This window comes from Otolemur garnettii, unplaced genomic scaffold (assembly GCF_000181295.1).
Source record: "Otolemur garnettii isolate 467f Iridium unplaced genomic scaffold, OtoGar3 scaffold00051, whole genome shotgun sequence".
NCBI lineage: Eukaryota > Metazoa > Chordata > Mammalia > Primates > Galagidae > Otolemur > Otolemur garnettii.
The window spans coordinates 8,696,670-8,719,667 of NW_003852446.1; the positions used below are offsets into that span (position 1 = coordinate 8,696,670).

General features: G+C 41.4%; 1 pseudogene; it reads left to right on the plus strand.

Annotated features, from left to right (window-relative positions):
* Positions 1 to 6,837: 6,837 nt before the first annotated feature.
* LOC111726033 lies at positions 6,838 to 6,935 on the plus strand (annotated as a pseudogene).
* Positions 6,936 to 22,998: the final 16,063 nt, after the last annotated feature.

Genomic DNA, 22,998 nt, shown 5'->3' on the forward strand with positions numbered 1-22,998 from the left:
ATAAGCATACATGTCCACAGAGGGAAGTAAAACTTAGTGGAACTCGAGCAGGGGTGGGAGGGACTAAAACCCACTTAACGGGTACAATGAACGCTATAAACTTACAGCCATGACTTAAGCATTACACAAGCAACCCATGTAACTAAAAGCATTTCTACCCACTTCATACTTGTAAATAAAAACATTTTAAAAATACATAAATAAGAGAAAAAGGAGTTAAACTGCTGGAATAAATGGTAAAATAAGTAAAAGAAGCCTAAATAAATAAATTCCCTGAGTCTCCCAATGCACAATCTAGCATTTTCTTCTATGTTTCGCTGCCCAGTACCTTCTTTGGGTGTGGGGGAGAATGCTAGGAAATGAAATGAGCGCCTGAGAACGCCTGGCTGTGCGAGACCCCTCACGCACTCACTCAAAGAATATTCACTAAGCATCAGAAGCAGGTAGCTGTGGCACAAAAATACCATTTTAAAAGTGCCCCAAACTACATAACTTTAGACAATAGTCATAGTCTCATTCTGCGTGTTGGATGATGGTCAGCTGATTTAGGGTGCGCTCAGCTAGCAACTCTGCTGCTCTTGCTGGGGGTGGCTGATCTGGCCAGGTTCAGCTGTGGTAGTTCAGCTCTGTTCCACATTCCTCATCCTCCTGCAGGGATTAAAGGTGAGCCCAGTCACGTACCTCTCCTGGCAACAGCAGAAGCACAAGAAGACAAGCCTTATTTTTGAGTGCTTTCTAAGCCTTTGGTCTGCCTTTTTAAACCCCTGGCCAAAGCAAGTCACATAGCCACACTCAAAACCAAACCAAGAGGCAAGAACATACCAGTAGATTCTGCCTCCTTAACGGGACAAACTGCAGAGTCAGATGGCAAAAGATGTGGAAGGGAGGAGTGAAGAATTGAGCCCATTAACGCAGTCAACAACAACACCGACCATACCCCAGACACTGTGCCAGACCTGAGGAAACAGAGCTGGCCTCCTTGAGTTTACAGTCAAAAACGATGATTAAACATTCACCCAGATGAATTCCACTGCAGCCTGCTCCAAATGTAATCAAGACTCAATAATGAAGGTACCCCCATTGCATTTTTGAGGAGTCATTCATTTATTTCAAAGTGCCTTCACTTTGCTCCCCTTCTGTTGTGGTACATTATCACGATGATCTCATATGACGTATTCATCCAAGTGAATAATCGTATTTATTTAGAGAACCAATGGGACAGTGCTTCTCTGCTCTGCTGGCTGCCTGTCAGTGTGAGATTCAGCAGGTAGGATGGAAAAACCCTCACCTTCAGAAGCTGAAGCTCTGCATTCCAGGGCTCTACCCCTTACAAGTACCCTGATAACAATCTTGTCTGCATTGCAAGAGTTGCTACTCATTTCAGAAACATTTACTGAAAGCCATCTATGTACCAGGCTCAGTGATCAGGGTTCTTTCTTTTTCATCTAATGACTCATCTAATCCTCATGATAACCTTGTGAGTAAAACTAGTACAAGATTGATCCCATATTCAACAGTTATTAAAGCACTAACTACATGCCAGGCACTGGGCCTGCCAGATGAGAAATACATATTTTTGGCCCTCCAGAAGCTCACATTCTATTAAGAGACAGACCTGTAAACAATACAATGAAAATATAATGAGGTAAGCCCCTTTATAGGAGACAATGTGCTTTAAAACATTATGCAAATATAAGGTATTATAATTAAAGATAGCTCTAGGTCTCAAAGACCTCATTCTGTTTTCAGAAGTGCCTGATTTATCTGCAACCAAGTCTGTAGTACTGAGACAATCTGAAGCAGATGGAGGAATACCCGGAATCCAAAACCATAGGCCACCACTGTTTCCACTTTCTGAGAAAAGACGATGGAAAGGGCAAATGAAAGCGTGATGCTTGCCAGCCCAGCAGCTAAGTGATGATGTTTGGGGATTCAAACAAAAGACCTGTGGTGAGAAAGACATGTGCCCAGGACAAAGAATAAGAAAACGGGAGTAAAAATTGAAAAAGGCCCAGAGACCGAGAGAACCCAGGGCATAACCCTAAAAAAGGAACCCAGAGCGTGGAGTGACCTTCTCTGGGTGTTGGTTCTAACTTCCTTGATAGGAAATCGATGTCCATGAATTCCAGACACAAACAAGAGTTTGTTCATCAGCTCCAGCACTTTACAAATAATTGTTTGGACAACAACCAACCCTTTCCCTGCAAACTTTCCCCTTCTATATTTCTTTCCTTCCTTCCACCCTTCCCGAAATATTTTCTAAAATCAGCATGCTAATTGCTGGGACTGACATAATAACATCAGCCACTGAAACAGCTTATCTTATCACAAACTTTCATTGACAAATATAAAATGTTTTTAATAAAGCACATACCCTCTGTTATAAAAAGAGTTATTTATCACAAACTTAAAACCCCTACAAAGTCCAATCACTGATGATTAGAGACGTTACTTAGAGTATCAGTGCCACAATCTCGGTAGAGTTTTTATTAAATGACTTAGCCAAAGTTATGAAAGCTTCATAATTCCATGAAAAATGGGTGTCTCTAACAATACTATGTATAATTGAGCATATATTGCTGTGCAGTTGGAAAATTCCACTGTCACCTGCAACAGCCTCAAAGATTAATTTGCATACATGGATCAAGGGGAATCTTACAGCTTGCTAGTTCATTTAGAAGGGAACCAGGAGGATTTTAAGACCTTTTTAAATCCCTCAAATTAATCAGAATAAGAATTTTTTGACTTGTAAACAGTAAAGTATTTTCTAAGGGATTATGAGGGAGCTGCATTCATCTAGTGCTCGAGTTTAACTTTTCTGATGTGTGCACTTCCATTCGTTGTCTCTCTCCAGCCTCAATATTCTTAAACCTTGTTCAAATTAATGATATATTTTAAAGTCAAATCAAAATTACATCATCCCATTCGATTTAACATGCAAGGCTTTAACAGGTCCTCCAGAAGTGCAGAAGTGGAAAAAATATTGTTGACATGCGGTAGCAACTAAAGCCCGCTCATTTGCATTTTGTGCAATATTCTTCCCCCATCAGGGGTCTGAGCAGGGACCAGGCCAGGCTGAGTAGGAATGGAAAGAAGAAACCAGGCTAAAGGACAAAGACTGACTCATGTTGGTGACAGGAGATCATTGCAGCCTGTTGTCTCTCAGCCCCGAGCCCACAGTCCTATACTCTGCCCTGTGATCCTGGACTTGGAACTCTGAAAGCCATGTTTCTCTGAGTCCCTTGCTAGTTGTCTTCCTGTCCAGTTCTACCAGCAGTAGCTTGGACGTTGGGGATCTCCTAGAGGAGACTAGAGTGTTGCTTGAGGGGGAAAGGGACTTTCTATTTCTTTCCCAGTTTCTGTCAGCATCTCTAACAGCAGCCTCACTTTGTACCCTTAGAGATGCCAGCCGCAGCTGGAGGACCAGCCATCTGTGCCCCTCACTCACTGGGCCATGCCATCGGGGCTATCGAAGCACCCTCTGGTTCACCTTTTCATTCCGGGCACCAGTGGCAAAGCACTTGCTCCTCTGAGGTCCAGACACCAGCCTCAGCAGGGCCCTTCTCAGGTCCCTGGATTCTAAAACACCACTTTGCCTTCGTGTTTTCTCAGCCCAGGGCTAATAACTGCTTCCTGCAATTATTCATCTTGGCTTCCCTCAGCCTCCCCCTTTGCTCCTTAGCCTTTCAATACCAGGGTAGCTAATTCCTGTGTTAAATCCCTTCCATTTAAATCCCTTGTGTAGTTTCTCTTTTCTTAACTAGATCCTGACTGATATATTCACCAAGGCAGTGATTATCAATAGAGGAAAAGAGTGGATTTTTCCATTTCTGGTGAGAGATTGAGGAAAGGATCAATATGTTATTTTTAGAAGCTGTAGAGGTGATTCTCATAATACTGCATTTCCCTTTCTGATCCTTCAACTGTAACGTGGTTTCCCAGCCATCTCACAAGGACACACTGTGTACATCCAAAGGTAGCTCACACAGAAGAGATACAGATGGTTCCTGACTTATGATGGTTCAACTTGCAATTTTTCAGCTTCATGGTAGTGTGTAAGTCACGGTCATTCAGTAGAATCCATACTTCAAGTACACTTACAACCATTCTGTTTTTCACTTTCAGTATAATACTCAATAAATTACATGAGCTATTCAGTACTTTATTATAGAATAGGCTTTGTGTTAGATGATTTTGGCCAACCACAGGCTACTGGAAGTGATGGAAGTGTTCTGATCACATTTAAGGTAGGCCAGACTAGGCTATGATGCTGGGTAGGTAACCAAAGGTGTATTAAATGAATCTTTGATTTATGCTATTTTTAACTTAGGATGGGATTATGGGGACATAATCCCATTGTAAGTCAAAGAGCATCTATATATTGGAGTCATTAACCCCACGGGTAAATCTACCTGTTGCATGTGTGTCAATAGTGATGATCTGGAATGATGCTAGACCAAGTATGGCCACGCCTTTATCACCATTCTATTTTTCAATAGCTACCTCAACCTGCCTGTCAAAGGAGGTGGCACATGAAGTACCAACTCTCACAGGAGTTAGAGGCCATACATCTAATCATGCCTATACTCTGACATGAGGACACAGTCAACCCCACTGAGGAAAAAAGTAAGCAGAACTTTAGGCTATATCTTTGGAAATGGTTCCCAGCCCTTGAGACTTAACAATCCCATTGGTAAGTGCACTCGAGAAAATAGGACTGCACTCCATCCATCCTAACATAGGCCAGAGTGCAGAAATGAATTCAAGCTCAAAGTGTCATTTAAAAAACTGGAAACTCAGATTGGTTTTCATACAAGAATGCCATAATTATGTTGTTATAACTGTAGGGTATCTTTATTTCTCTAGTGTGTTGGTTGTGTTGTATTTTGATTAAATATTAACCAACGAATATTTCAAGAAACGTACGAAGATGATTCCCTAAGTAAATAACTTTAGTATTTTTTTAAAAAAAAGGTCACTATTAAAAATTATTAATGCAATGCATCGAGGTGAGCTCTTGAAAACTAAGCTCAGGCAGATGTTGACTATATCATTCAGCTCCCCTTTCTGGGTATCACTGGGCCCCTCATGCCCAGAGCTAATATGACCTCAAGAAAATGAAGCCAGTCTTTGGCTCAGTGATTTAGAGGTGGTAAGGGGAGTTGGGAATAAATGCTAATGGCTTTCAGTCAAACCCAAAGCAAAATACAAGCCAGCCAAAGTAAATATTTCTTTTTCTTACGCTTCCAGTTGACATTTGTTTGGCAGGATAAGGCCTTACCCTGATAAATAATTTTTCGAGTTAACAGCCCCTGCTTTAGTTTACCTTTTAGTGGGGAAAAACACGTGCACTCAGAGACAGGAAGACGCATAAGACGAATGTTTCGCAGTGGTGCTATTTCATTTACCAATTCCTTAGACTAGCTGCTGGCTCATCTTAAATTCTGGTCTTTACCCTCCATCTAGCTGCCACCACACACTACGTGGCTCCCCTTCACACACCTGAAGCTCTGCGTGTCAGTACTAACTCCGGCATTTACCACTATTGCTCTCAACTATTCTTTACTACATGCCTTTGAAGCAGGGCTGGTATCATAAACCCTAATTTACAGGGCAACTTGCATTTATAGTAATAGCTCTTACGTTGTATCAAATAGGCAGCAAAAACACTTTTGGATACATGTGTCAGCTTACAATTGTAAAAATCATATGTAAAGTATATAAATGTAATCATGCACATGTTATGACAATTGGTTTCTGATGTCTATGACTTTTGTTCAATCTGCCCCCCCAAATCCTACCAGTTTACATATAGAATGGGAAAGGGGCCAGCGTTGGCCGGTATAACATCTCAGTTTGCATACAGGGTACATTCTTTTACAATTTGTCTATTTGTCTGTACTTGTTGCAGATAAGCATGTGTCCTGAATGTTTATTATCTATTACATCCTATAGATTGGCCTGAATTATCATCAATTTGAACTTTAAGCTGCCAACAAAATGTCAAACCTTTCTGTCCACTCCCAGCATGGTGGCACATGAACAGAGGTCCTTGGTATGGCCGAGGCTGTTGGTGCCCCTTCCGACACTCGTTATTCTCCTACAGAAAGCCTCTGTGGCACTCCACCTGAAGGCTTTCCCTAGGAGCGTGCTCTGTGTGCACATGGGGCTGGCTGGAAGAGCCAAGAATTAATACCCCTCCCACAGAAGCTATTGGCCAATGAAGGATGGGAGTGCACGAATACGTACCCCAACTTCCTCCCCACTTAGGTGGGATAACTCTGAAGCCTGTTGTACACAATATCCCAGAGGTTCATAACAGAACTGAGGGCCATCCACCCATGAGAACAACCTTATCAAGACTATGCTTAGTGAAAACGACAGAAAACTTAAGCTTCCCTCTGACTTACCTCTTCCATGCAGCCACTTCCAAGATTTGTTACTTGATGTGCTCTACTCTGCTCTACTCCTAGTGCCAACTCTGCAACAGTTAGCATTCTTTAAGCAGAAAACTCAATTCAAACTATCCTCAGTGATAATAAAATGTCTTGTTGACCCAAACAAAAGACGAGGCCTATTTTGCCTCCTGTCCCTTACTGCCTCTCCTCCCTCCCAGGGCTTCCTGTAGTCACCTGTCAAATCAAATACTTGCACTCATATCTCATTAAACTATGAGGTCAGAGTATGAGGGATCCCACCCCCAAACCAGTCAGCAAATATTTTCAATGATGGATGTAGTTCTTCTTGGCTTTTAAACTTGAAATATTAAAGGTCTGATAGTTGAGAATGAAGGAATAAAAATGACCTTGGATCTTTGTCCTCAAAGTACATCACCAGATCTTTTCATAGTCATAAGTGTGGGGATTGTGTTTCCAGGCTCACCTGAGATGTGCCTCCCTCAAATTTTATGACATCAGCACATTACCCATCTGATGTGGAAAAAAAAATTCCCCCATAGGAAGTGAAAGCAGGCACCAAAATCTACTGTATAGTACTACTAATAAAAACTACTTTTCACACACAGGCCAGTGCAGCATTTTAATGTGAAACACCTTGACTCAATTGGGGGCTAAGCCAGTGGATTTGAGTGAACTAGTACACCACTGCCCAACACAGACATTGGTAATACTGTCGGGATAAATGTTCACAGCTTCTCAAAGCACATATCAACTCATAGCCAGGAATTTACACAGAAGCAAATAGGTTTCTGAAAAATACCAGTCCAAGATTGCAACCCTTTCTGTATGGGGTGCAACATTTTCAAAACCACCACATGGTCCTAACCAAGGCCAGATAACAGGCAAGCACAATAAGGCCATGAGGTGACAGAGAGTGACCAGTTGACTGGTTTTAGCACCAGGTCCCAGCCTGGAAGGAGACAGTAACTTAGAGTGGGAGGCTGCCATTGGAATCTGTCCCCACACCTGAACCACTGCTAGTGGAGTCTAACGCTGAGGGTAAAGATGTCCTCCATTTTTCTCATTCAATAAATGTTACCGTTCTGGGCTAAGCACTGAGGAGTCAGTGCTAAACAAAACAGACCTGTCCTTTTCTGTGGAGCTCACAGTAGAATGTAGAAGACAGACATTTACATTCAGAAGAGAGTAACAGTAGAATCTAAACAACATTGGGTGTAAGAAGTTCTCAGTGCAAAGGGAATATATAAGGGGCAGGCCAGAAGAATGTGAAATTTTGAAGAAATAGAAAAGAGGCTGGGTGATGCCTGTGGCTCAAAGGAGTAGGGCGCCGGCCCCATATGCCAGAGGTGGCGGGTTCAAACCCAGCCCTGGCCAAAAAAAAAGTGGCAGAAAACTTAGTCATACAAGAAGCCCAAGTGCCCATCGATCCACGAATGGATCAATAAACTGTGGTATATGTACACCATGGAATACTACACAGCCATGAAGAAAGATGGAGACTTTATGTCCTTCATGTTTACATGGATGGAGCTGGAAAATGTTCTTCTTAGCAAAGTATCACAAAAATGGAAGAAAAAGTATCCAATGTACACAGCCCTATTATGAAAATAATTTATACCTTTAATATGAAAGCTATAACCTAATTATAGCCTAAGAATATGGGGAGGGTGAGAAGGAGGGGCAGGAGGGATGGGTGGAGGGAGGAGGATTGGAGGGCTCACTTCTATGGTTTATCTTACAAGGGTACAAGTGAATCTTTCTAAGAGTAGAATATGAACGCCTTAACACAATAAGAAAATGACATAAAGACTGCTAACCAGTTTGATGAAAGTATTTCAAATTGTATATGAAAACACCACACTGTACCCCATGATTGCATTAATGTACACAGCTATCATTTAATAAAAAAAAGAAAGAAAGAAAAACCTTAGCCGATATGGTTAGAGCCAGGAGAGAGACACTGGTGTGGGGCTGGGCTTAGAACATTGTCCAAGACACAGGTAAGCCTGCAGTAAATGTTAGTTACTGAGGGAATCTTGGGAAAAGCCCTCACTTCCTCAAATCAAACTCCAGCTTGGGGTAAATCTTTACAACCCCAGTATTTTTTCTTTTCCTTTTTTTTTTTTTTTTTGAGACAGAGTCTCACTTTGTCATGCTCAGTAGAGTGTAGAGTGCTGTGGCATCACAGCTCACAGCAACCTCCAGCTCTTGGGCTTGGGCAATTCTCTTGCTTGTAGCTAGAACTACAGGCGCCCACCACAACGCCTGGCTATTTTTTTGTTGCAGTTTGGCCAGGGCCAGGTTTGAACCTACCACCCTCAGTATATGGGGCCGGTGGCCTACTCACTGAGCCACACGTGCCACCCAACCCCAGTATTTTTTTAGAAATGCTACTACCTACTTGATGGTCATTTATTACATTAAAACTGTACACAAAGTTAACAGGGAATCTCAAACCTAGCTTCTCAATGGAAATACACAGGGAGCTGTTAAAAATACCATTTCTTGCAAAGAAAATATCCAGACAGGATGCAGGAGCAGATAGGAAAATCCACCTATCTTCTATTAAACCAGACATTAAAGAGGTTTGCAGAAATATAAACGGTGCCACTCTCCTTACTAATTTTTTTTTGTTTTGGAAAATTTGTTTGGAAGCTATATTTTATAATGAATATTTATGCTAAAATGTTTTAAAAATATTGTTTCTTGGACATCCTCCCAACCAATTAAATCAGACACCCTAGCAGTCTGAATCTGAGTATTTAAAGCATGCCCAGTTGTTCTTGTGTGTGGCCAGTTTTGAGAATCAGGACAATATCTCAACATGAACTAGTTTATTAGTGAACACCTAGCCTAACTGTCATTAAGCCAGGCTCCTGAGGGGCACCAGAGAAATAAACTGAAATTGAAGTTGTGATGAGTTTACTGACAGCCTGCTCTGGGCTAGGCACTTTTCATTCATTGTGTTATTCAAAATTCTAGAACTCATTGCATTCCATTTCACAGATGACAAACAATTGTTATCCAGAGAAGCAAGTTGCCCAGATCATGCAAAAAAAAAAATCAATGAGGGGACCAGTATTCAAGTGCTAGTCCATTTGTGTTCTCAATCCTCCCTTTTATCTACTACCCTACGCTCCTTTCCAAGAAAGGGATGTGTGGCTGTAGCCCTTGAGAAGCTGAAAAGGAAATTAGAGACCAAAAAGGTGGTGGGATTGAGAAGGGTCCAGGGGAATCTATCAGAGATCACAAGATAGAGTACACACACATAACTGGAGGTTTTCCCCACGGACAATGCTGCCGGCATGGGAGACTTCTAGGTAGCTTTCTCTGTCTCAGAAACTTCTTTCTATGTTACTGAGGAGTCATCCTCCATACCTTGCTTTCTCTCATACCCCGTATCTAATTCATCAGTAAGTCCTATTGTCTATGTCTCTAAACTATCTCTAGAATTCAGCCACTTCTCAATATCTGCACAGCTACAATCCTCCTCATACAGACCGAATATTTGTGCCCTCTCCCAAACTCAAATGTTGAAGCCTTAACCCCCAATATATTTGGAAATGTGGCCTCTGAAAGGTGACTAGGCTTCAATGGGGTCAGGAGTCTGGGGTCCCCATGATGGGATTAGTGTGCTTACAAGAAGAGGAAGAGGCCCCAGAGCTCTCTTTCTCCATCAGGTGAGGACACAGTGAAAAGGTGGCCATCTGCAAACCAGGAATTGATTCTTTCAGGACCTTGATCTTGGACTTCTCAACCTCCAGAACTGGGAGAAATAGATGTTTGTTATTTAAACCACCCAGTCTGTGGTAGTTTATTATAGCAGCCTGAGCTGGCTAGGACACCAAGTCCAAGTCCCAACAACTCCCCACCAGGATGACTATCTCCGCCTCTTTCGCACTCTTGCCCCTGACAGTCCCACCTCGCCTGGCAGCCAGAGTTACCAAGGGAAACAGAAATCAGAGCACACTGATAAAGCAGGTGGCTCCTCTTCAGATCCTCCAGCAACTTCCCATTTCAACCAGACCAAAATCCCTACTCCTCACTGTGGCCTCCAAGACCCTCCAAGCTCTGGGCCTATCACACCATCTCCAATTCTGGCCATGCTGGCCTTTCCCCTGCCCCTCACCCTTTGCTGCTATCTCAGGGCATTACTACACATAGATTCCCCCTCTATCTGGAGCACTTTTTAATCTAGATCTTTCCATGGCAGCCTGATTCCCAGGTAGTTTTCAATTCCAACTTCATCTCCTGAGAATGGCCTTGCCTGACCACCACAGCTAAAAGACACCCTCTTCCCCATCTTGCTGGTCAAGCGCCAGACAGTAAATAACTATTCGCTTACAGATGGGTGTGTTTTTTTGAAAAGTATAACTAGCTGCATCCATGGCCAGAGGATTATGATTCTTTACTTGGAAATTCTATTCATCACACTCTGACGTGCTCTTCAGCCTTGAACTCATTGCTAGCTCTCATTTCTCTGTTTGCAAAATGAGAATAATGATTAACACGAGTCTTGAGGTGACCTTCTGACTGAGGGCTCGATGTGGGTTAGTAATTAGACTCCCAGTGCCATCGTCAGAATGAGGGAGGACCCAGAGCCAAATCCTTTTCTAGCACCTTTTCCTTTGCATTTGATGTTGGCTTTTCATTTGCTTTTAGCACATTCAGGGAGGAGGCAAATAAACATTACACTGGCTGACACTGTGTGAATGCTCATCACATCCAGGCAGGGCAGGAAAGCTGGGAGCACGAGAAACCCTCACAGGCTCGCACCAGGCTCTAAGTCCATTAATCTCCTGCAAGATAACCAAGTCCACTGCCAATAAAAAATTAACGACACCATTTCCTGAACTTGGCAGTATCTAAGAGTCCAAACAGACCCCAAAAATGGAGTGCAGCTTCTACTCCAGCTCCTTCATGAAAGGAGGGATATTGCCCAGGACAACTGATACAGTTAATGTCTATTCTCCTGCCTACCCTCGCTAATTGTGACATTGATCTGCTGCCATGTAGTTGTCTCTTCTCTCCTCTCTGTAGCCAGGAGTTCTAAACCTGTGGACCCTCATGTGGTCTACGGGTAGAATCAAAGGAGTCTCTAAGTTAGATGGGAAAATCTTCCCTTTTTTCCCCCTCTCATATCTAACTGAAGTTTGGCATTTCCTTCAACCCAACATAGGCGACAAACTGCAGCACCACTAGCACTGCCTGTGACTTTGTCACCGATAAAATTCACAGTTATTTTCATATCACATTTCAGTTGTTGCAGTATCTCGAAATCCTGTTAACACTCATCACTACTTCACAATTACAGCAGTTATTAGACCTGTCGCTAGATCTTGTTATTTTAACACATTAATAAAGAAGCACCTGTATTACTTTATCATGACCCTGCTTTTTAAAATATATTTTGATAGCTATACTTCGATATAATTAATTTCCTGTGTTATCCTGGGTATTTTATTTTATGCATTGAAAAATATTTTATGAGAGAGAGTTCAAAAATCTTCCAAAGCTATCTGTGGCTCCAGAAAGATGAAGAATGCCTGGCCCGGCTCCTGCCTTCAATCACACAGTAAAATGGCCTGATCTGCTCAGCAAGGCATCAGAGAAGTTTCTGTCTTAGGCAAGTTTACAATTCAGATAAGGTTTGTCCTACCGGTCTCCACACGATGCCCCACTCTGCCCTGCATCACTGTCTCTAACAGAGTTTCTCAGCCTTCACAGGCCACACCACCCCTTTTTGGTATTTTATTTTATTATTATTATTATTATTATTTTGAGACAGAGCCTCACTCTGTCACCCAGGCTGGAGTGCCAGGGTGTCAGCCTAGTTCATGGCAACCTCAAACTCCTGGGCTCAAGTGATCCTCTTGCCTCAGCCTCCCAAGTAGCTGAGACTATGGGCGCCTGCCACAACAGTTGGCTCAATTTTCTATTTTTAGTAGAGATGGGGTCTCACTCTTGCTCAGGCTAGTCTTGAACTCCTGAGCTCAAGACACACACTCCTGCCTTGGCCTCTCAGAGTGTTAGGATTACAGGTGTGAGCCACTGTGCCCAGCCTGGCCACACTACCCTTTAATAAGCATTTATGCCAACCACTTTTAATGCTTTCTGAAATGCAAAATAAATTAAACACTATGATTAAAAGCCACGAAGTGAGGCAAAGTACTTCTTTATGTTAAACCCTCATATGTTAACTTCATCAGAAATTCTGATTCCTTAATCTCACCAGCAACTGTCACTGAGAATTCTAAATGAATGTTTTTGTGAGAGGATAGTAGAAACCATCCTTGTTCTTGGTACCCTGTCCTCTGTATTTCCCTCGCTAACTACCCCTTCCTCCAGAATCTCAGGCTAGGACAGGTTGGCTTCTCCTGTCCCTGGCCTGGGAGGTAAGAAAGAGAGTCTCCTTGGTATGAGGTGGGAAATTCCCTTCTCCCTTTTAGTTCTGAGATGACATGGGTGAGGTTTCTGGAAAACAAGTTTACCGAGACACTAAATGGAAAGACAGAAACCACGTAGAAAATGCAGAAATCTGAAATCAGGCATGTCTTCTGAGAACAGATTTCTTATCCCAGGGTGACTTCAGTATAGCTTAACACTGACTGTCCTGGCACTGATCACTGGGCACTTAAGCCCCTGTTATTTTCCTCCTCTCTGTATGACTGAGATGTAAGACTTGGCAACTCCAAACCCTACCCAGAGGGAGCTCATGGTTGGCACAGCTGCTAGGCCTGGCAAGACTCTCAGGCTCTGCCAATGTCAGCTTCCTGAATTCTCTCCAGGTGTGGGCAGGATGAGAAAGAACAGGCCAATAGCAGAATCCAAGAGAAAGCCAACATCTGAGGAGAAGGGAGAGGATATGGATCCGGGGGAGGGGGTTAGAAGGAACAATGGTGGAGAGGAGCTACCCCAAATAATCATGAAATGAGCACACTACGGGGTCCATCTGAGTGGCCTTTTCTTTGGCTCCCCCTTGAGGGACCCTACTGGTACTGCACCTAGCTCTGGACAACCCAAGCCACAGGTAACCCTAGAGCCCCTAGAGCACACACAAAAATATATACACAAATCTAGTTCCTGCATGGTCCTCTTAAGACTCATTTCCAACTTACTTTTCCATTTTGCAAGAAGCTGAAAAATCTGATCTCTTTCCCAACCTCTTGACTGTAGGAGTAGTCATGCACTAGAAGTCTGGCCATTAAGACATAAAAGGAAAGCTGCTGAGGTGGTTCTGGAGATACTACTACTTTCTTCATCCAAGGAGCAGAAATGACTTTCCCCCTTCTTCATTTCTTAAATGCAGTCCCGATATCTATAATTGTGACGGCTGTGTTTTGATCATAAGGCAACAAAATGTTGGGAAGGCCAAGAGAATGGCAGAGATGCCGTTGTTGAGCTATTGAACTAATATCCTAGCACCTACCTCCAGACTTTGGGTTATGCAGAAAAAAATCAATCTTTTTTTCTTAAAACCACCTTTAGTTGAGTTTTGTTATTTTCAAACAAAAGTATTCCTATCTCGTGCCCCAGAATAGCCCCTTCCTTCCAATATCTCTTGATCAACTCAAAGTAACCACACTGCTTCATTTCCACACCCATCTTCTCTGAGCCCCACTCCTCCCTAGCAATTCCTTAACCCACACATATACTGAAGACTCAGGTGACACCTTTTGAATAGCAATCCTGAATTCAGATTCAATGTCAAACCCTTTTCTTCTGGCTAATTCTATCTATCTCTCTCTGACCATACTAGAACACAGGCTTGTCTCCTCACCACATTTCTCTACAGAAAGTTCCCATAATGCATAGATGCAGAGTAGCTAGGTCTGTGCAATTTTTGACACCAACTTTCACAGCTTATCTCAAATCTCACACCCCCAGGAAGCTCCCCCTCATCACCCAGCATAAAGTGACCTCTCCCATCTTTAACTGCCATTTGTGCCTGTGCCACTCCATCATCACTGAACACTTCTGGCACAGTTAAGCATTGGTCTCAGTTATCTTTCACCTCAAGAAAGCCTCCCTGACTCTCTCAGTATGAGTTAGATATCCCACCACCAACTATTATAATGCCCTGTGATGTCCACTAACAAAGTCCTCAGCACACTTTTGCCACCTTCCGTGAACTTGTCTATATCCTCCAATGAACTATTGCTTTTGTGAGATGGGAATGGATGATGGTTTACTTACAGCTCTAAAGTTGGGCATGGCACATATTAGTTGTTTAATAAATATCTGTTTCATGAATGAAGAATCTTACCTCCCCATTAAAATATCAAGCTCCATGAGAATAGGAATCTTGACTTTTGCCTTGTTGGATCCCTCCAGTGTCATACACAATGAGCTTATAACAAATATTTGGTCAGTAATTTGTATAGAGAGAAAGCTGTGTTTTACTTCAGTAACAACTAAGGAACACGATTTTATTGGTATGTGCCCATATATAAATATTTAATCATGAAATATGTATATATTAGTATAAACATATACAATGCCTAGCCACAGGTGCCAAATGAAAGCTTGGCCTGATAATTTTTTTTCCCACCAAATTGCCCAGTGTTTAGACTTGACCTTCTCATTTGTCCTGTATGATACAGACACAGCCTCTATTATTTTCTTACCATAAGTTTTGCAACAAAAATTGACAACAATTAAAAGGAGCTACTTGTGATGAAACTACCAAATGAAGCAAAGCAAGATGAGAGGGGTGTGTATTACCACAGGGAAGAACATGGTACCTTCTGAGGCTGGTTTAACACTGCACAAATTCCTGTGACATTACTCACAAAAAGTCTATAGTCTACCAGGATATTGCTAGTGATATCAAGAGATAGCCTTGCAAAGCACAGTCCATTACTCACAACAAGGGCTGACCACTCAGAGGTGATGGGTCCAACCTAGATGTTTAGGATACTTAAAGAGATCACCTTGGTCCCCTCTCTTCTAAGCAGGAAACAGTAGTTAGCCAAGTAATTCTCCTAAATCCAAATAGAAAGTCACCTAAAGGTAAAGAAGTGGTGGAGATGGGCTTAATGTTGGTTGGGGAGGGGGCCTGCATTCAGATTCAGTGTCAAGCCCTTTGATTAATGTGGCAGGTGAACTGAGTACTAGGGTACATGTTTTCAAACAAAGGAGAAGGAAAGACTATGACAGAATATTCTTAGATTAAGAAAATAAAAAATTCTTGGGGAGTGGGAAAGATGGGAGATGATAATTTTATAAAAAGTAAGAAAAAAGAAAATACCTGTGGGTATTCTAACACAAAACTTCAAGCTGGACTGGAAAATATATGAAACACCCAAATTATTGCATTATAATCTTCAAGACTAAAGGAGAGCTAAAGCACCCTGAAAAAAAAAAATACAGTGAGACTTTTGCCAAAGTTCAAGTTTCTCTTGGGTCTCAAATACTAAAGCAACTTCTATTCCCAGTCCTTTGAAATGTTAGTCCCCATCCTTTGAAATGTGGAGAGGAGGCATCAGAGGGCATTAAGTAAAAAAATAGGATTATATGTTCCTAGCATTCAGTTGACAGCAGATTTATAAAAGACCAGATTAGTCTTTCCACTTTACCCCCAAACATCCAATCAAAAGTGACTTTTGCCAGAGCTCACAGAGACTGCTGAGCCTCTGTGAAGGTGGCACTGATTTCTTATGGGTTGAAATGTGTACCCCCGAAATGTATATGTTGAAGTCCTAACCCCCTGTACCTCAAAATGTGACTTTATTTGGAAACAGGGTCATTGCAGATGTCATTAGTTAAGACAAGGCCATACTGGAATACGGTGGCCCTGATCCAATATGACTTGTGTCCTCATATGAAGGGAAAATTTGGACACAGACACGCACACAGGAAGAACACAATGTGAAGACCAAGGCAGAGATCAGGGTGATGCATCTACTATGTATAAGCCAAGGATTGCCGGCAAACCACGCAAAGCTAGGAGAGAAGCCAGAAACAGAAGGGACCAACCCTGCCCACACCTTGACCTGATCTCAAACTTCCAGCCTCCAGAACTGAGACAATAAATTTCTATTGTTTAGGCCACCCAGGTTTTGGTATTTCGTTATGGCACCCCTAACACATCAGATTAATAGCCAAGACCTCCAGTGTTTGAATTTCCAAGGGCTCCGTTCCATAGACTATCTTACCACCACAGAACAATTACCACTACTACCTTGCTTTTCAGAGTTCATTTCTTAAAGTTGCCTTCTCATAACATCATGTTGTAAGCCTCAAATACGCACAATCAAATTTATTTTATCAAAAGTTGCCTTTTGCCTCTGGCCCCTTTCTTATGCGTGTACTTCCGTTACATGGCTGGGAAAATCTGTGTTTACTAATTTCTAAGATGGGATTGATACAAAGCCATCTGTTAAATGAGAAATATTCCTGTACATATGAGATAATCAACAAATATGTTTTCAATTAATGATTTTTAAATTACTCTTTAAATATTGACTTGGACTGTGCCCATATGATGTCAAAATAACTGATTTGCATGTGAATATGTCAGTCAAACAATAAGCTGTTTTGTGTACACACCGCCAAATAATGTGGTTGACTGTTGTTCTATTGCCAGATTGACTGGATTGACCAGTGGTTTTTGGGCATCATAAAGCGGAGCCTCGATGCCTATATGAATACCAGGAGACCAAGCCAGAGAAATAAAAAGATATTTCTTTTATTTAAACTCCCAAGGATTATTAATAATAAAGTCTTACAGTAGAAGAGATGTTTCACCAAGAAAGTATCGCTTAATAATATTAGTTAATAGTGCTTCCTATGGGATTTTTGTCACTACCTTATTTCATCTCTCTTCTTTTTTAAATTTCAAAGTACTATGGGGGTATAAATGCTTTTGGCACTCAATTGTTTAGTATGATACCTTATTTCACCTTTACTGTACAATAGGGAGGTTCATTTCATGGCGTAGGTGATACTAACTGCTTTATAGAAACCAAAATGTTATTGCTGCAGGTGCAGCAAACAAAACAGCATGCCCGCCAGGCTGACAACACGGAGGGAGGTGCATAAGGGGCGGGGTCATAAACACATACAATTTCATTTTCCTCTCTTCTCAGCCCTAATGTTTTTCACCACCCATTTACCAGAGTGATGGTGATGAGAAGGACAAATGTAGGGTGGAACTGGAAGGAGTAAATTGGGGAGAGTGGTTTGAACTGGACAAGGGGGAAGACACAAATTGGGGAGCTTCCAAGTGGGTCCAACCCAGGCCCACTATTGTAACTTAGACACTAGCCCCGCACCTACCGCCAAAGGCATAAATAACAGCTGACACATTGTGTCTTTGTGGCCATCTCATAACTCTCTGAGTCTTTCACTTCCTTTTTGTCTCCACCTCCTATCTTTCCCTTTCGGAGTGTAAAATGAGAGAGAATCGTAGTGGTCCCTATATTCCATTTTGCCCATCCATGACTTAAAAGAATATCCCTGAACTGGAGGTTTTATGAAGGTTGGAGGTGCCACAGCAAGATGTGGACATCACAATCTGAAATTTAGGATCCCCAAAGAGCCTCCCAGATAGATAAAGATTTATTACTTTATCAAAGTAATAAATTGGTCTAATCCAATACATTTTCTGGACAATCTCACTGATTCTTATTAGGATATTATGGGGATTTTCAGGTAACTAACTGTTAAGATGTTTTTCTTTTTTTAATTTTTTTTTGTTTTAATTTTTTGGCTGGGGCTGGGTTTGAACCCGCCACCTCCAGCATATGGGGCCAGTGCCCTACTCCTTTGAGCCACAGGCACTGCCCAAGATGTTTTTTAAATGTTTTGGGTTTTTTACCAAAAAATAGAAGCATTTAAAAGATAGACAAATAAAGACTGAGATTGCAAATGTTCATGGAATTAGCATCCAGTAATAAGTAGAGGGGGAAAACCAGCATATATAATGATTTAGAACAAACAAACACAAAATAAAAAAAGGACCCGATGCTGGGAATTGGACACTTTGGACAATAGTTTGGCAGTTCCTCAAAATGTTAAGCATGAACGTTATATATGACCCAGGAATTTCAACTCCTAGGTTTATACCCCAAAGAAATAAAACTTACATCCACATAAAAACCTGTACAAGAATATTCATGGCAGCATTATTTATAATAGGACTAAAATACTTCATTAAAATGATTTCATATTTATACTGCCCCCACACAGGTGTCAATGAAAGAATGAGTGTCTAATTACTGTAAAATATCAGTCCTATTTTCTTGCTTTGATTGCCAACTGTGTTAAATAGAGCAAGTTTTGCACATATGCTTGAGCAACTGTGTGTGTGTGTGTATCTGTGTGTGTCCCAACAGAAGTACAAGTTGCCATCAGGGAATGGGGGCCTTGTGTATAGAATGTATGGTCTTTGGTCACCTTCAGAGATGGGTTCTAGTAGGTTATCAGAAGGAAAATCCTCAGGTTGCATTATAAAGTAAAATAATTGAGATGGGTCGGGCCCAGCATTGCCTGCCTATAATCCCAGCACTTTGGGAGGCTGAGGCAGAAGGATTACTTGAAGCCAGGAGTTGGAGACCAGCCTGGGTACCATAGTGAGACTTGTTTCTACAAAAATAAAAAATACACCTAAGATTAGCCCAGTGCAGTAGGATGTGCCTGTAGTCCCAGGTACTTGGAAGGCTGAGGCTAGAGGATCCCTTGAGCCCAGGAGGTCAATGTAAGCTACGATCAGGCCACTACACTCCAGCCTGAGCATTAGAGCAAGACCTTCTCTCAAAAAGAAAAATACTTGAGATGAACCAAAGACTGGAGGTTTTCAGGAGAATCTCACTCACAAAAGCCAATAATTTCCTCCCCTTCCTCCTCCTCACCCTCCTAACTTATCTCCTTTCCTTCTCCAAATGAAGTTATCCCATTTAAGCAACTGGTTCTAAAATCTAACTCAATTATTTGGGGAGTAAGGACATTTATTAATCCACATTAATCTCCACATCATGGATTTGACCTAATGGATTGTATTCTCCACTATGTGGACTCTTCTAGGCCCTGGCCCCTCTTGTCCAGCTTTCATGCCCAAACCATCAAAATCAACCCCAGTTTGTTACAGTTTTGAGCTTAACACAGTCCACCTTTTTTCTTTCCATACCCTGACAAGAAGCTCTCTTCTCCTGTGGAATGTGCTAAAAATAAACTCATACTTCTGGGGTTGGACATAGTTTGGAATGGCTGTTTGGAATGATACTGTGTCTTCAGCAACCATGACACCATATCTTACATCTCCTCTACTTTGCTTCGGGTCCTAATCCCTTCTTGTCATAATTATTGTCATGACTTAACTGATCTCTCTGCCTCTCGTCTTGTTCTCCCTTATCACCTTCTATGTGGCCACCACACTTGTAAAACATAAATAACATAAACTCTCCCATTTAAGGCTTTAGAATGCCTCCCTGTCCCTTTCAGAATAAATCTCAGCTCTTTATCTAAGCTTCTAAATTCCTTTCTTAACCCAGCTCCTCTCTACTTTTTCAAACCCCTATCTATCCCTACCGAACTATTCGTAGTTCTCAAAACAAGCTAAGCTCTCTATCCTCCCCAAATAATTTCACATGTTATTCCCTCTGCCTGGGATATTCTTTCTTATCATAGAGCGATAGCTAACTTTTTTTCTTCACAGCTTTACTGAAGTATAATTTACATACCATTAAGTTCACTAGCCTTGACTAACTGTTAACTTTGAGACTCCATTTGGATGTCATCTGCTGTTTTCTGCTGGGTTCCCCAAATACAGATCCTAAAAACAAAGATGTGGGTGCCAGTAGTTTATTTCAGAGGTGAGTCTCAGAAAGCAGAGTGACGAAGTGGAGAAGGGAGACAGAGGAGAGAGAAAAACCGATAAAGGTGTGCCAATGAGCACAAGGGCGTCATTGCTGTGGACTACTTGAGCTCCATGCTGCTTGGAATTCTTGGAGAACCTGTGGGAAATGTGTCTCTGAATTGTCCCCAAAGATGCAAGAAGCCTGTGCATGCATTTATCTATTTTTCCCACCCCTTATTAATCAAAGTTCACTCCTAAGTGTGAGCTCTCTCACACTTCAAGTGTATCCCATGGCCAGAAAATATCTCAACAGAGACAGGAAGCAGTGAGAATATGAAGGAGTAGCCTTGAGTAAAGTTCCAGGTTGGGCCAAGAGGATAGGATGGAGCATCAGACACATGTGCACACATTCTCTTTAAAGCTTTTTGAAACCCTGCCTCTGCTTTCTAGGCTGGGTAAAGGAACATTCTCACCGGTCCTGTAGCACACCAAAGTCCCTGCCATACCTTGTAAGTTTCTTGTTTCATTTGTTGACCTCCCTCCACCGGACTGTGACCTTAAAGGTGAGGTCTTTACATTTCTTCATGCTCCACATTTAACAAAGTACCCTGGACCTAGTGGTTGTTTCAAAGCATTTTACATTCATCTTCAAATTTTATATCTGAAACTCTCCCTAGCGAGGATATATCATTATCATCTTTATTATTCTAATTTATGGACAGAAATCTGAAGTACAGTAATGTAACAGAGCTAAGTGAAAGACCATATCTGCTGATGCTTAGGCCAATACCCAAACTATATGAATTTCTGTTGCTTGGAGCACTATGGAAATAACGGTATTCATCTGGGACTAAACATTTCAGCCCAGAGTAAGAACAGGGTTTCCATGTCTAGAATAATCTTCTGTACAACAGTGTTCAGAAGATGTCTGAAGGTGGAAGCAAAGAAGCCCTAGAAATGCCAAGTCCTGTGCTTTGCGTGAAAAAGGTAGCATTGATTGTTTTTTCTTCTCTCAACCTCTCCAGAGCTGCCTCCTCATTTAACTTTTCTACAATTCAATATTTGTGAATGTGCGAATTTGATTTTCCTATTAATTAATTCACCAACATAATGCCTTTCACTAGAAGGAAGCGATTAGCCATGGGGAACAGAATGCCTTGTAGCTCTGTCATTTTTAAAAGTCAAAGCAAGAAGTATACAGTTCTAATAACGGAAGGGATGACGTGCTTTGTTCTTAGGTTATGCTCTGGAGTATGATTTTTTAAAAGATTAAATATATAAACATCAAAGACAGACTGCCCTGAAGCTACGAGTTGTATCAGGAAACCCCCTGCTTTCTTATGTCCCCTATGTTCAAACATAAGGCAATGGATCTGGTGATTAGAAGGGTCTCTGTTCACTTTATACAGTAAAGTAAAGGAAGAGAATTAAAGAAGCTTTCCCTTAGCAAATACAATGACTACTGGTGAGCCACCGAAAGATGAAAAAATTTCAACATCCATAAGGTCAGAGTCTACTCAGTTGCTTTTTCTGTTATGTATTTTGGAACCACTTGACAGTTTTCCATTTTAACATTTTGAGGGATTTTTCTTAGTAGAATCCAGACAAGGACTGCAGAAGTTTTGCCATCTGCAAAAAGAGTGGGTTGGATTAGATTAGCAAACACTTTGGGTTCCATACAATATTTTTTGTTGGTCCACAGAACTGCTCTAAAGAATACCAACATTAGAAACGAATCCAAACACTGAAAAACTGATTAATGGATAGGCCACAATATTGCCACTTTATAGCACCATTAAATGAATAGCAAATACAGAAATGATATTGAATTGTTTATAATATTAATGGAACATTATACCATCTGATTAAGATCTTTTAGACACATTATGATATCCAGTCAAGACATTTTGGAAAGCAAATCAAGTAAATTTTTTTGCTTAAAAGTAGAATAACTGAACACAAAACCATAGATTTGGATATCAGATAGTCCTGGGTTCTATTTATACTTCCATTACACTGTAACCCTGGATAAGACACTTAATCTCCTTAACCCTCAATTTCCTCTCTTTAAAATGGGTTTGATAATACTTAATGGCCCCACAGAGTGATTTTGCAAATTACATAGGCTAAGATACTTAAAAGTGCCCAGGGCTAAACTTGGCACCTAAAATGCATTAAAATGTTCTTTCCCCATTTTCTAAAATTCCTCTAAACGTTCAGCACAGTTATGCCTAAAATGTAAGAGATTGTATCTTAGACTAATTTCCAACATTTGCCTATAAATGTTCCCCTCCCCATACAAACACAACACAGGGGGCATAAAAGTATTGAAATATGACCAGTGGTCCACCAATTTGAATTTATTTACGTTTCAATTTGCCTGGCTTAGAAAAAGATGGTGAATGCCTGCATTATATTAGTTTTTTTTTAAAAAAAACTCTTTAGCCCTAAAATTTCTCTAAAACCAAATTACAAGTAATGGACTCTGGGAAGGATAGGAGCAGCTAGGTTGAATCAGATCTGTCCCTGGTGCTGAAAGTAAAGTGTGTTATGTTCCTAAACTCTCCTCATTTAGATGCAGTGGAGGGTAAACTAGTGTAAGCTTATGAAAAATTTGAATTGTACTTTGTTTGCTACTAGGAAAGTGACATTACTCAGGTATCCTCAGAATAGAGTGATCACCCTCTTTGACCAAGCTTAAAACTTCAGGACCACCCCAGGGAAGAGACAGGAGGGAGACCTCCACCAGCCGAGCCCATGATAAAAGACTCTCAAAGGGCT